The sequence below is a fragment of the Cannabis sativa genome, unplaced genomic scaffold, assembly GCF_029168945.1.
Source record: "Cannabis sativa cultivar Pink pepper isolate KNU-18-1 unplaced genomic scaffold, ASM2916894v1 Contig3, whole genome shotgun sequence".
NCBI classification, from domain to species: Eukaryota; Viridiplantae; Streptophyta; class Magnoliopsida; order Rosales; family Cannabaceae; genus Cannabis; species Cannabis sativa.
In genome coordinates this window covers 3,990,167-4,001,136 of record NW_026870039.1, presented here as the reverse complement: position 1 = coordinate 4,001,136, position 10,970 = coordinate 3,990,167, and positions in this window count along the sequence as shown.

Here is a 10,970-nt window from a genome sequence, read left to right as displayed (position 1 = left end):
CTTATACATGTATAAGCGAACTTCTATTTTTTATTTATTTTTATTTAATAAAATAATAAATAAATTATTTCCCAATTAGATGTAAGTTAGATGATTATAATATAATTTTTTATTTTTGAAAGCATAAAAAAATATTAATGGTTTGCTGTTCATCCAAAAAAAAAAAGTTTGTAATTTAATATTTAATGAAAGTTAATTGTGTAATTTACATAGTAAAAGCCTACAATTATTCTCATTTTTATAGAGGTTATAGATTTTATTAATGTATAACGAAATTTAAAAAATTACAATAATAGTACACTAGTATTTAATATATGATACTTTAATTATAAAAATATTAATACATATGTGATTATGTTTAATTAGGATATCTTTTAAAGAATTAATAAAAATTAACTAGGGATTATTTGAAAAGACACAGTATAATTAATTTGAGGTAATTATACAATTAAATATATTTTTCTGACCATATAATTATACTGTAACTATGTAATTAGAGGTAATAGAAGGGTTCCATTATACTTTTCAATTCTCATGGCCTCTACGATAATTTAGTGTAATTGCACTGTGTAATTATTAAAAACATGCCATTTTAAATATTACCTATTAAAAAATATTTTTATTATATAATTAATAGCTATTTCGCCAAGTAAGATATAAGAAATTAATATATAATTACTATCCTGTATCTAAAAAAATACACCTTTCATTTTAAAATAGAGTGAAGTTACCAAATTATGTAATTACTACCTTTTCTCAACAATATTGAAAAAATGTGAATAATATAAATTTTACATTTTGTCCCCCATTGACTAAAAATAGAATGTCTCTATTCGAAAGGCTATATAAAATAACTTTGTGTTATTTTAGGCCCCACATTGTTTAGAAATAGAAGTTTCTAGTCCAAAACTATAGGTTTTTTAGTCACTGTCTCTAATCTTTTATCTGATAGAATGATTGTTTAGTTTTGAGTTCATCGAAATAGTGGAGGTTGTACGTTTTGTTTCTCTATAGTAGTTGTATCTTCGAAAGTGATTGCTCGCTGATCTTCTAGCACTGTTAAAGTAATGGGGAAAAATACCCTTTACGAAAAATGTATTTCACATGCCTCGAGTTTTCTTTGCATTCTTTTATTCATTTTTTGTTTATGTAATTTCTAACAATCTTAAAGTAGAATTTTAGATGATATAGAATTTTTGTCTTGTGGAGAAGAGGAACAGATTATAGGGCATATAATATTTTTTCTTTCAAGTAATTTTCTCGGTGCTTTATAAATTTTTTTAATGCACGTATTATTTATACTCATTTCATATTTGTTTATTAATTTTTGTATATATTATCTTGCTTCATATTATTTTTATGTATTAGTAGTAGTCTGTATTTTTTCGTCTTCTCCCTTCATTTAAAGCATTGTATACTTACATGCTTTATATGAAATTGTTTATTTTTATAAAACTATTTAATTAATTTTATGAAATTATTTATTTTGAATTTTAATAAATATAGTTTATCATTTAATGATTAAAATGTATGATTTCATATAATAAGTTTTTAAAATAATTTTTTTTTTACACATTTTTTGTAATTATGTTGTTTATTTTTATAAAACTATTTAATTAATTTTACAAAATTGTTTATTTTGAATTTTAATAAACATAGTTTATTATTTAATGATTAAAATGTATGGTTTCATGTAATAAGTTTTCAAAATATATAAGTTTTTAAAATAATTTCTTTTTGCACATTTTTTATAATTATATTATTTTTGTTGTACATTTATGAAAAAAGCCCTTATATATGGGCATATACTTGGTAATAACAACTGGGAAATTTGAATTTATATGCTTAAATAATTAAAAAAATTTATTATTATACCAAAAATTTACACTATAAAAAAACTATACTTTTTTTTTTTCAAAACCCCAAAAATACCCCCCTCACAATTCTCTCTCTCTCTCTCTGCATCATCTCTCTCTCTATCTCTCTCAGCCAACTCTCTCTCTCTCTCTCTCAACTCACAGTCGACCCCAACGCCACCCGAACCCAAACCCCATCCCCATCGGACCCAAACGCCACCCACTCTCGGACCCAAACGCCACCCACGAAACCTTCGGCTGTGGGAATTTTCTTTTTCTTTTTTTTTTCTTCAGATTTCAGAGAGAGGAAGAAAGAGGTCCGATGGTCGGACCTTGGGGTCCGATGGGTCCGATTGGTCGGACCCCAAGGTCCGACCATCGGCTCTGAAACATTTTTTTCCGCGATTTGAGAGAGAGAGGATGAAAGAGGTCCAGATGGTCGGACCTCGGGGTCCGATGGGTCCGATTGGTCGGACCCCATCGGACCCCAAGGTCCGACCAGGCTGTGAATTTTTTATTTTCTTTTTTTTTCTTTCTGCGATTTGAGAGAGAGAGGAAGAGAAAGGTCCGATGGTCGGACCTTGGGGTCCGATTGGTCGGACCCCAAGGTCCGACCATCGGCTCTGAAACTTTTTTTTTTCTGCGATTTGAGAGAGAGAGAGAGGAAGAAAGAGTGGGTTTCGGTCCGAGAGTGGGTGGCGTTTGGGTCCGAGAGTGGGTGGCGTTTGGGTCCGAGAGTGGGTGGCGTTTGGGTCCGATGGGGATGGGGTTTGGGTTCGGGTGGCGTTGGGGTCGACTGTGAGTTGAGAGAGAGAGAGAGAGAGAGTTGGCTGAGAGAGATAGAGAGAGAGAGATGATGCAGAGAGAGAGAGAATTGTGAGGGGGGTATTTTTGGAGTTTTGAAAAAAAAAGTATAGTTTTTTTATGGTGTAAATTTTTGGTATAATAATAAATTTTTTTAATTATTTAAGTATATAAATTCAAATTTCCCTAACAACTTCATATATGCCAGCTACATATTATAACTTGCTATTTTCATGCTCTGTGTGCATTATGTTATATATTGGTGTAATTTGATACACATTCCTTTTGCTATTTTAGTTTTTATTATATATAAATTTATTTTGCCACCTTGTGCTAACTTTTACATAGTAATAAATTTTATATTCCTTACATATATTGAATTGATATGCTATATGAGTTTCATGTTTTAATAAGTAATTAAATATTAATTTGGAAAATAATTTATTGTGCTTTATGTAACTTATAATATTTAAAGCAATTGAAAAAATAAAATGAATTAAAAATATTTGAAAAAAGAAAAAAATAACTAATAAAAATAATTAGAGCTTAAAAATGCCACATCAACTCTAAAACTTTCTTTTATATTGTATAACTTACCTTAATTGGGTCATCGGTAGTCACCTCAAGGGTTCCAATCGCATGGATGGTACCACCTTTAACAAGAACCAAGAACCTGTTGGGTTTTATGCCCTAAATAAAACTCATTTCAATATAATCAGATTTACTTATTAATATAGATCAGAAATAACATTTAATGTTGCATGGTTCACATGATTTATTTCATGATTATATTTACATAATGTATAGATTCATTTGAAACCCTTTTCACATACTTGATCATGTTTATTGTGCCGTCAACACATTGGAAAGTAAACATGACTATGTGAATAAAGTTTCCTAGATTTATCAGACACAGGGTTTTACTGATATGATAATCTACAACAAGAGTTTACTTGTATTTGGAGAAATACTATGTTCTTTCCAGAACATTGGTTAAAGTAAAGTTCAGGTTGGATGCATGGAGTATGCATCGGAAGGGACCGATATTGAACTTTGACTTAGATTTAATTAAACTTACCGTAAAATCTATTCAAGTCAATATCGCCTAGTTGATCCTAGATCAAATGATCTTAATCCTGTTATGATTAGGCTCAATCTTGAAATGCTATTCGTGTTCCTTGAATTGTTAGTTAAGCCTACCTTTTGGTCAGGGTGATACGTACTTTTTGGGAACACGGTAGTGCAATTGAGTAGGAGCGCTATCATAAACATGGAATCTATAGCTTCTATCTGGCGAATAGTAAGCAAAGGATGATCTCCTTCGAGCTTGACCAAATGAACATAAATGGTGGAGTACTCATTTCACATAAGCTGAAATATCATTTATACGGGGTCAAGTGTTTTAAGGAATAAATACATTGTAGGGTGTAACGGTAATTTAATCCCTTTACAGTGTAGATCATTCATATAGAGGATCATTGATCACATTAGGATTATAACAATGGATAACTAATGATGTGTCTATATGGTGGAACATATAGAGCATTCTATATACTGAGAGTGCAATTCTAAGTTCTATGCGTGGATTCAACGAAGAATTAATAAGTTAGTGAATTTTAGTGCTAAATTCTTGATCTACTTATTGGAAGCTCGGTTATATAGACCCATGGTCCCCCCACTAGTTGAGATAATATTGCTTGTAAGACTCATGTAATTGGTTTTGATTAATCAATTATAATTCTCAAATTAGACTATGTCTATTTGTGAATTTTTCACTAAGTAAGGGCGAAATTGTAAAGAAAAAGTTTATAGGGGCATATTTGTTAATTATGATACTTTGTATGGTTCAATTAATAAATATGATAAATGACAATATTATTTAATAATTATTTATAGTTATTAAACAGTTAGAATTGGCATTTAAATGGTTGAATTAGGAAATTGGCATTTTTGAGAAAATCAGATACAAAAGGTGTTAAAATTGCAAAATTGCAAAAAGCAAGGCCCAATCCATTAGTGTATGGCCGACCACCTATTGTAGTTTTTCAAGTTGATTTTTTCATTATTTTAATGCCATATAATTCAAATCTAACCCTAGTGGAATGCTATAAATAGATAGTGAAGGCTTCAGAAAAATAAGACTTTTCTTCTGACTTCTTCTGATTCAGAAAAACTGAGCCTCTCTCTCTCCCTATCTTTAGCTGCCACTTCTTCTTTCTTCTTCCTTTGAATTTCGAAATCCTTAGTGATTAGAGTAGTGCCCACACACATCAAGTGATACCTCAATCATAGTGAGGAAGATCGTGAAGAAAGATCATCAGCAAAGGAGATTCAGCATCAAGGATTCAGAGAAAGAGATTCAGGTTCAGATATTGATAATGCTCTGCTACAGAATGGAATCAAGGGCTAGATATCTGAACGGAAGGAGTCATATTATTCCGCTGCACCCAATGTAAGGTTTCTTAAACTTTATATGTGTTTAATTTATCGTTTTAGAAAGTTCTTATTTAGGATGTTAATAAACATACTTGTGAGTAGATCTAAGATCCTGGTAAAAGAATTTCCAACAGAACCTTCCTTGAATCCCTTTAATCCCTTTCAAGAGGGACTGGGGTGAGTTTCAAATCCTTAATCCAAGCAGGGGAGGATGCCAGTAAAAACAATTTCTACTGTTATATCCAAAATTCGGTAAGCACATCAGAGGAAGACACGTGTTGAGCTGGGAAAAATGAAGAACTCAAACACGCAAACGAAAAGTACACTTAGCATGGAACGACTTGTTGGAAATACAATTCCTAGGGTATGTTTATAATTCAGCTTGCTGAAAAGCCTTATGCGAGACAGTAACGTACAAACTGCTAACTTATGTATTGACGAGAAACCATGTGGGTGCACGTGTGCATGACGAGGCCTCAATCTCACTGCGTGGAAGAGAAACGATAACACTAAAAACACTAAGTGTACATTATATGATATACAAATTGACTGTAGATAGTGTGGCGAGTCAAGATAACAGACAATGAGGCGTTTATCTTGCTAGAAGAAGGTATGCTTGTGAGGAAGATCATCTCGACACCAGAAAATATTGTTATCAAAGTTAAAATGATATTAGTCTCAAGAAGGCAAATGACAAGCAACTGCTCGCTATTAAAGTTAACTTGGTTCCATTTTCGGCGAGGCATCTCTATGAGATAAGGTTTACTGTATATCTTTAATTACACATTCATCTCGACCCAATAAAAGCGGGATATTCACAGCTGTGTAAAAACCTCATTTATTTAGCTTGATTTGTAATCAAATCCCCTGATTTGAGGGAATAATCACTGTAACGATTATTGACAACTATGGTAAATTACTGTCCATTATGAAATTATAAATGGTGGCAAACAAGATCAAGAGGGGGGATGAAAAAAATCATATGAAAGAGGCCCTAAAAAATACTCAGAAATCTGAATAAGATTGACTCGTGGACTGTGCAGAATTTTAACTGCAAAACCACCTGAAAAACCCTGTGTTCATATTTTATTTTTCTATAGCTTTTATTTTCTCTATGTGGAATTATTACCGTGAGGCCCAAATTTGGTTAACAAAAATCTGCGTTAACAGTATGGTGCTTTCATTGACAGCCTCTTTAAAAAAAGCTCAGAAAAAGCCTACTGACATAAAAATGATGGATGAAACCAAAGATAATAATCCTCAAGAAGGAATCAATCATCGTCTCGGAAAAGAACCTTTGAGTCCTTAGAGATCTATTGAGTCATCGCATGAATAGAATGCAAGCCCCAGGAAGATCCAGTATTGGGGCTCCTGGCTTGACGGACCTTGGTTGAGCAACAATCAACCACTCCCTAACCACGTTGATGAGGATGGCGCCTACGATCCAACTAGATACACACCAATCGTGGAATTAGAAAATCGCCATCTTAGGCGTCGATTGAAGGAAGTGAACCGGCGTAATGCCAAGTTGGAGCGTGAAATAGCTGCGGTAAAGGTGGTGTGGGAAGATGGTACCCAAAATCAACCTGACCTTGGGAAGATAGATTCACTAGGCAAACCTCGCGACTCACAGACCAAGGGGGAGAAAAAGGTGAATCAAACCTTGAGAGGAAAGGCAAGGTCCGACCACAGTCATGACAAGAGAGATCTACGAGAACATTTGAACTTGAAGAAGGCTGACCTCCGTCAACGACTCGGTTCAAAACAAAAGGATTCATTCCATTTGCAAATGAAAAAGTTGTAGAATAAGTTCAGAGGGCATCGAGTCACGAAGCCCAGGAGACAACCAGGGTATGATACTGTTGGAGAACTTGATTCGGAGGCCTCGGGATCAAAAGAGAAAAGACGATTCCAAAAGGCTACCCAAGGATAAGAAGCCCGATAAGTATATCCCTCTTTATGCTGAATATACTGAGCTCAATGAAACTTGAAAAAAAAATCTACCTCGCACATGTACAGGAAGCTGTTTTTGGCGAGCCAAGACCTATGAAACATGCGAGGCGCAAGAGGGATCAAAATAAGCGGTGTGAATATCTTGATGATATTGGTCATACCACGGAAGAGTGTCGTCAATTGAAAGATGAGATAGAAGGTCTCATATTGCAAGGACACCTTCAGCGATATATAAAGGGGCAGGAGGATGCCTATGATTAGTTCTATCTGCCCAATAACTCGAGCGACTTAAGATTATAACCCTCCTCTGTAAGAAGAAGGGACGCTTTGGTTGTCTCGAGAGGGAGTGGGTCACAAGAATACAAGGGGCAGTTACTCCGGTAAAGTAATTGCGTAAAAGAATTGCGACGCGAGTAGATATCAGCCCACCGTGGTTGCCATATCAAGCTGCCACGTGGAAAGCTGGATGTCAGCCAGTAGCAGTCAAAGGCATACAACTAAAATTAGGATTACTTTACCTGGAACCCCGGTATATGTCAGGGATTGACCCTGGATATTGAAACAATTGTGGGAGTATGTTGGGGACTGACCCTGGACATCGAAACCCGTTTTATCAAAACCAGATTCTCTTGGAAGATTAATAAGATAAGCAATTGAACTGGGGAAGTTCTTTTGAGATTAATGATTGTAAATCACATTACTGATGAAATATTTTAAATTCCAGTTGTGAATAAAATAATCATTTCTTTCAAATAAGTAATTAAAAAGTGTAAACCCTTTAAAATTACTTGAGGGGCATATATGTATGATTAACTGGAATTGATCTGGAAATACATATAACAATGCAAACCCATCGTTTTTAAAAAAAAAATAATTTTTTTGAAAACTTTTCTTTTAAAAAAGGGCCTCGACCAAACCTTTTTGACGGAAGAGGGATCGAACTGTTATAACTTCTTGACCAAACCTTTTCGACGGAAGATGGGTCAAATCGTTATAATGCCTTGATCAAACCTTTCTGACGAGAAAGAGATCAAACAACTGTAACTTTCGATTTATATCCTATCTGACGAGAAAGGAAAATCAAAAGTTATGACTAGCGCATAAAGCTAAATACTAACGGCTCGCGCTAAGGAAAAGTATTCAACGAGTCATCCAATTGTCTTGAAAAAATACTTAAACCTAACACGTGAGTAGAAAATTTAACTACTCATGTAAGCAATGAAAATATATACAAGATGACAAGTTCATTAAAAATATATTTGAATGTGCTTAATATAAGATCATTTCCGATGACCGCGAGATGGAATCGATGATGGCTCGCAGAATGAGGAACGGGCAAATAAGCTGCTTGCACGTAAAGTAGGAAATTAACTACTTAACGTCAGAGGAAAGGACAAGCAATAGAAACCCCTAATAAACTTTATGCATGTGATAGTTTATATTGTGAATAAAACGCAAGCAAACATCCGAATAATAAAGTTTAAACTTAAAAAAGCGAGGCATTAAAAAGCAAAGTTGGCCATCCAACCTTGCAAACCTATCTTTACCAAAAAGTGCCGCTAGGGGCAAAACCATTGTCTCGACCAAAGGACCATTTCCAAAAAAAGAAAAGGGAGATAAATAAACCAAGTCTACATGCTGGGAGACTTGGACAAATCTTCTTCTTCTTCCTCGACCTCACCATCTTCTTCCTCCATCATGGTCTTCTCGCAAAGAGCTAAAGTTTCCCCTTCCTTCTCCTCCAAGAACCTGGTATCCATGTTAGGGTTCCAAAGTCAGGCCCGATATATATCGCGAAAATCATCTTTATCGCACCGTTCTACATTATCGACTTCTTTCTCAGCAAGTTTTTCAGCAAGCTTCTCCTTAAACTCATCAGCTTGGACTTTGATGGTCTTCCCGACCTCCTCCTTCGCCTTCTTGACTTCCTCTTTTGCCTTCTCGGCTTCCTTCTTTGCTTTCTCGGCTTCTTCCTTCGATTTTTCGGCTTCTTGCTTGAGGCGAGTAATCTCCTATTGGGCATTGTCTCGTTGCTCACTCACAACCTTGTATTGGGATAACAATTTGTGAGCCTCGCCCTCCAAATACTTGAGCCCCTCAAAGAGTAGTCAATTGGAAGCAAAAGAAGCCAAAGAAGCATGGAGAATTGCAAACAGATGAATATGAAAGAGGTATAAAAAAGTAATATAATTATAATAACAAAGCCGACGTACCATGAAGTGATAGTCCAAGCTCCTTGAAAGAATCTCTTTTGGACTCCTAAGATTGAGAAAATTTCAATCAGGGGGAAGGAGAGTTTGAAGTTTGCGCCAAAAAGCGACGCCATATGCCTGGGCAAATTCAGACCCAACTTCCCCTGCTGCGACCGACAGGGTCTCAATGGCTTGACTCAAAGAAGCAGTAGCGGGGGTCGCCTCGGGATGAGGAGCATTGGCGTTGGGAACAACTGGAGGAGGAACTTGCTCTTGGATCTCGTTGTCTGAAACCTCGAGATCGATAGGCTCGACCAGTGACTTCTTCTTATGAGCGGTGGTTTTCCTTTGCCTCTTGGGAGGAACCACTTTGGCAGCAGTAGGGACTCCAGGGTTGGATGTCCTTTTCTTCCCCTACGGTCCAGGATGTCTTCCTAACCCATGTCTGCAAAACAAGACGAGGCGTTACAATCATTATAAAAAAGCCGATTAAAAAGGGGAGGAGTATATTTTTCCACCTAAGGGATTTATTAAAATAAATAGAAGGCAAGCTGTCAATAGATGAAGGAGTAGAAGGACCATAATATTCGGTAAAATCCCTACAACCTGTAATTTTGAATATATCAAAAGGCTCGATTGGCTCTAAATCCCAGCTTGCATCTATGTGACTTGCCCTATCTTCCATAGTACTGTATTGCTCAGCTATACCATAAAATGACTCGTGACAATTAATTTGGACGTGAAATCTAGGATACCAACTGTCAAACTTATGAGCAATGCGGTCCACGAGAATGGAATTCTAAGTATAAAAATTAAGACAAGAGTCTTGGAAGGTAACTAATGTATTACGCTCAACCCTAAGTACAGTAGGAGACCAGCCACATTGATTACCTCGGGATGCTCCTTCACCAGATTCCCGAGGGGCAATGCTTTGAAGGTACTTTGCTTGGGCCAAGCGATCCCAGGCCTAGTCCTTGGGTGGAACAATTATCTCCTGCCAAGAAGAATTCTTAAGAACCTTGTAATCACAAGTATATTCTTTATCAGCGAGAAGGCCCACCGATTGCAAGTTAACTTCGCTCAAAAGGAAATTGCATGATCAGAGACCGTAAGGAAGAGTTATCAGGCGCCTGTGCCTACTAACCATCTCGGGGGTAGGGGTAGGTCTCGTTAGAAGAGCTGTCAGAAACAAATAAAACATTAGTCAAAAACTTGAAAAAGGAAGATTGATGTAAATAAGTAAGAAGAGAATAATCACTTACAAAGTTTGCAAAACGTGGTTGTGCCAATGGGGGAAAGACCAAACGTCTAGAAGAAGCTGTCCTTGAAAGACACTTTATTTAGCAAGTCTACAATAATTTTTGGCTCGCTAGCATGAGTACCAAGATAGAAAAAGCCCACTGGAGCGTTCTTCCTCGATGGAACAGCCTTAACTGAGTAAAGATACTCAATCTCTATGGGTGCGGAACACCCCCAATTCATAATTTTGTCTAAGACTTTCAAACTAGCGAGAACCCTGCAAGAGATGGGAGTCAGCTGGAATGGGGCAACCCCAATGTGATTTATATAGTCTTTGAAGTAGTCACGAAGAGGGAGGATGGCCCTTGCACTAATATGCTCAAGGCTCCAGGGGCCCATGCTAGTTGAACAACTAGTACTAGTCTCACCACTGGTTCTTGAGTTACTGCTGACAAAGCGTGCAGGGGGTAGCAACTGAATTCACCCTCTC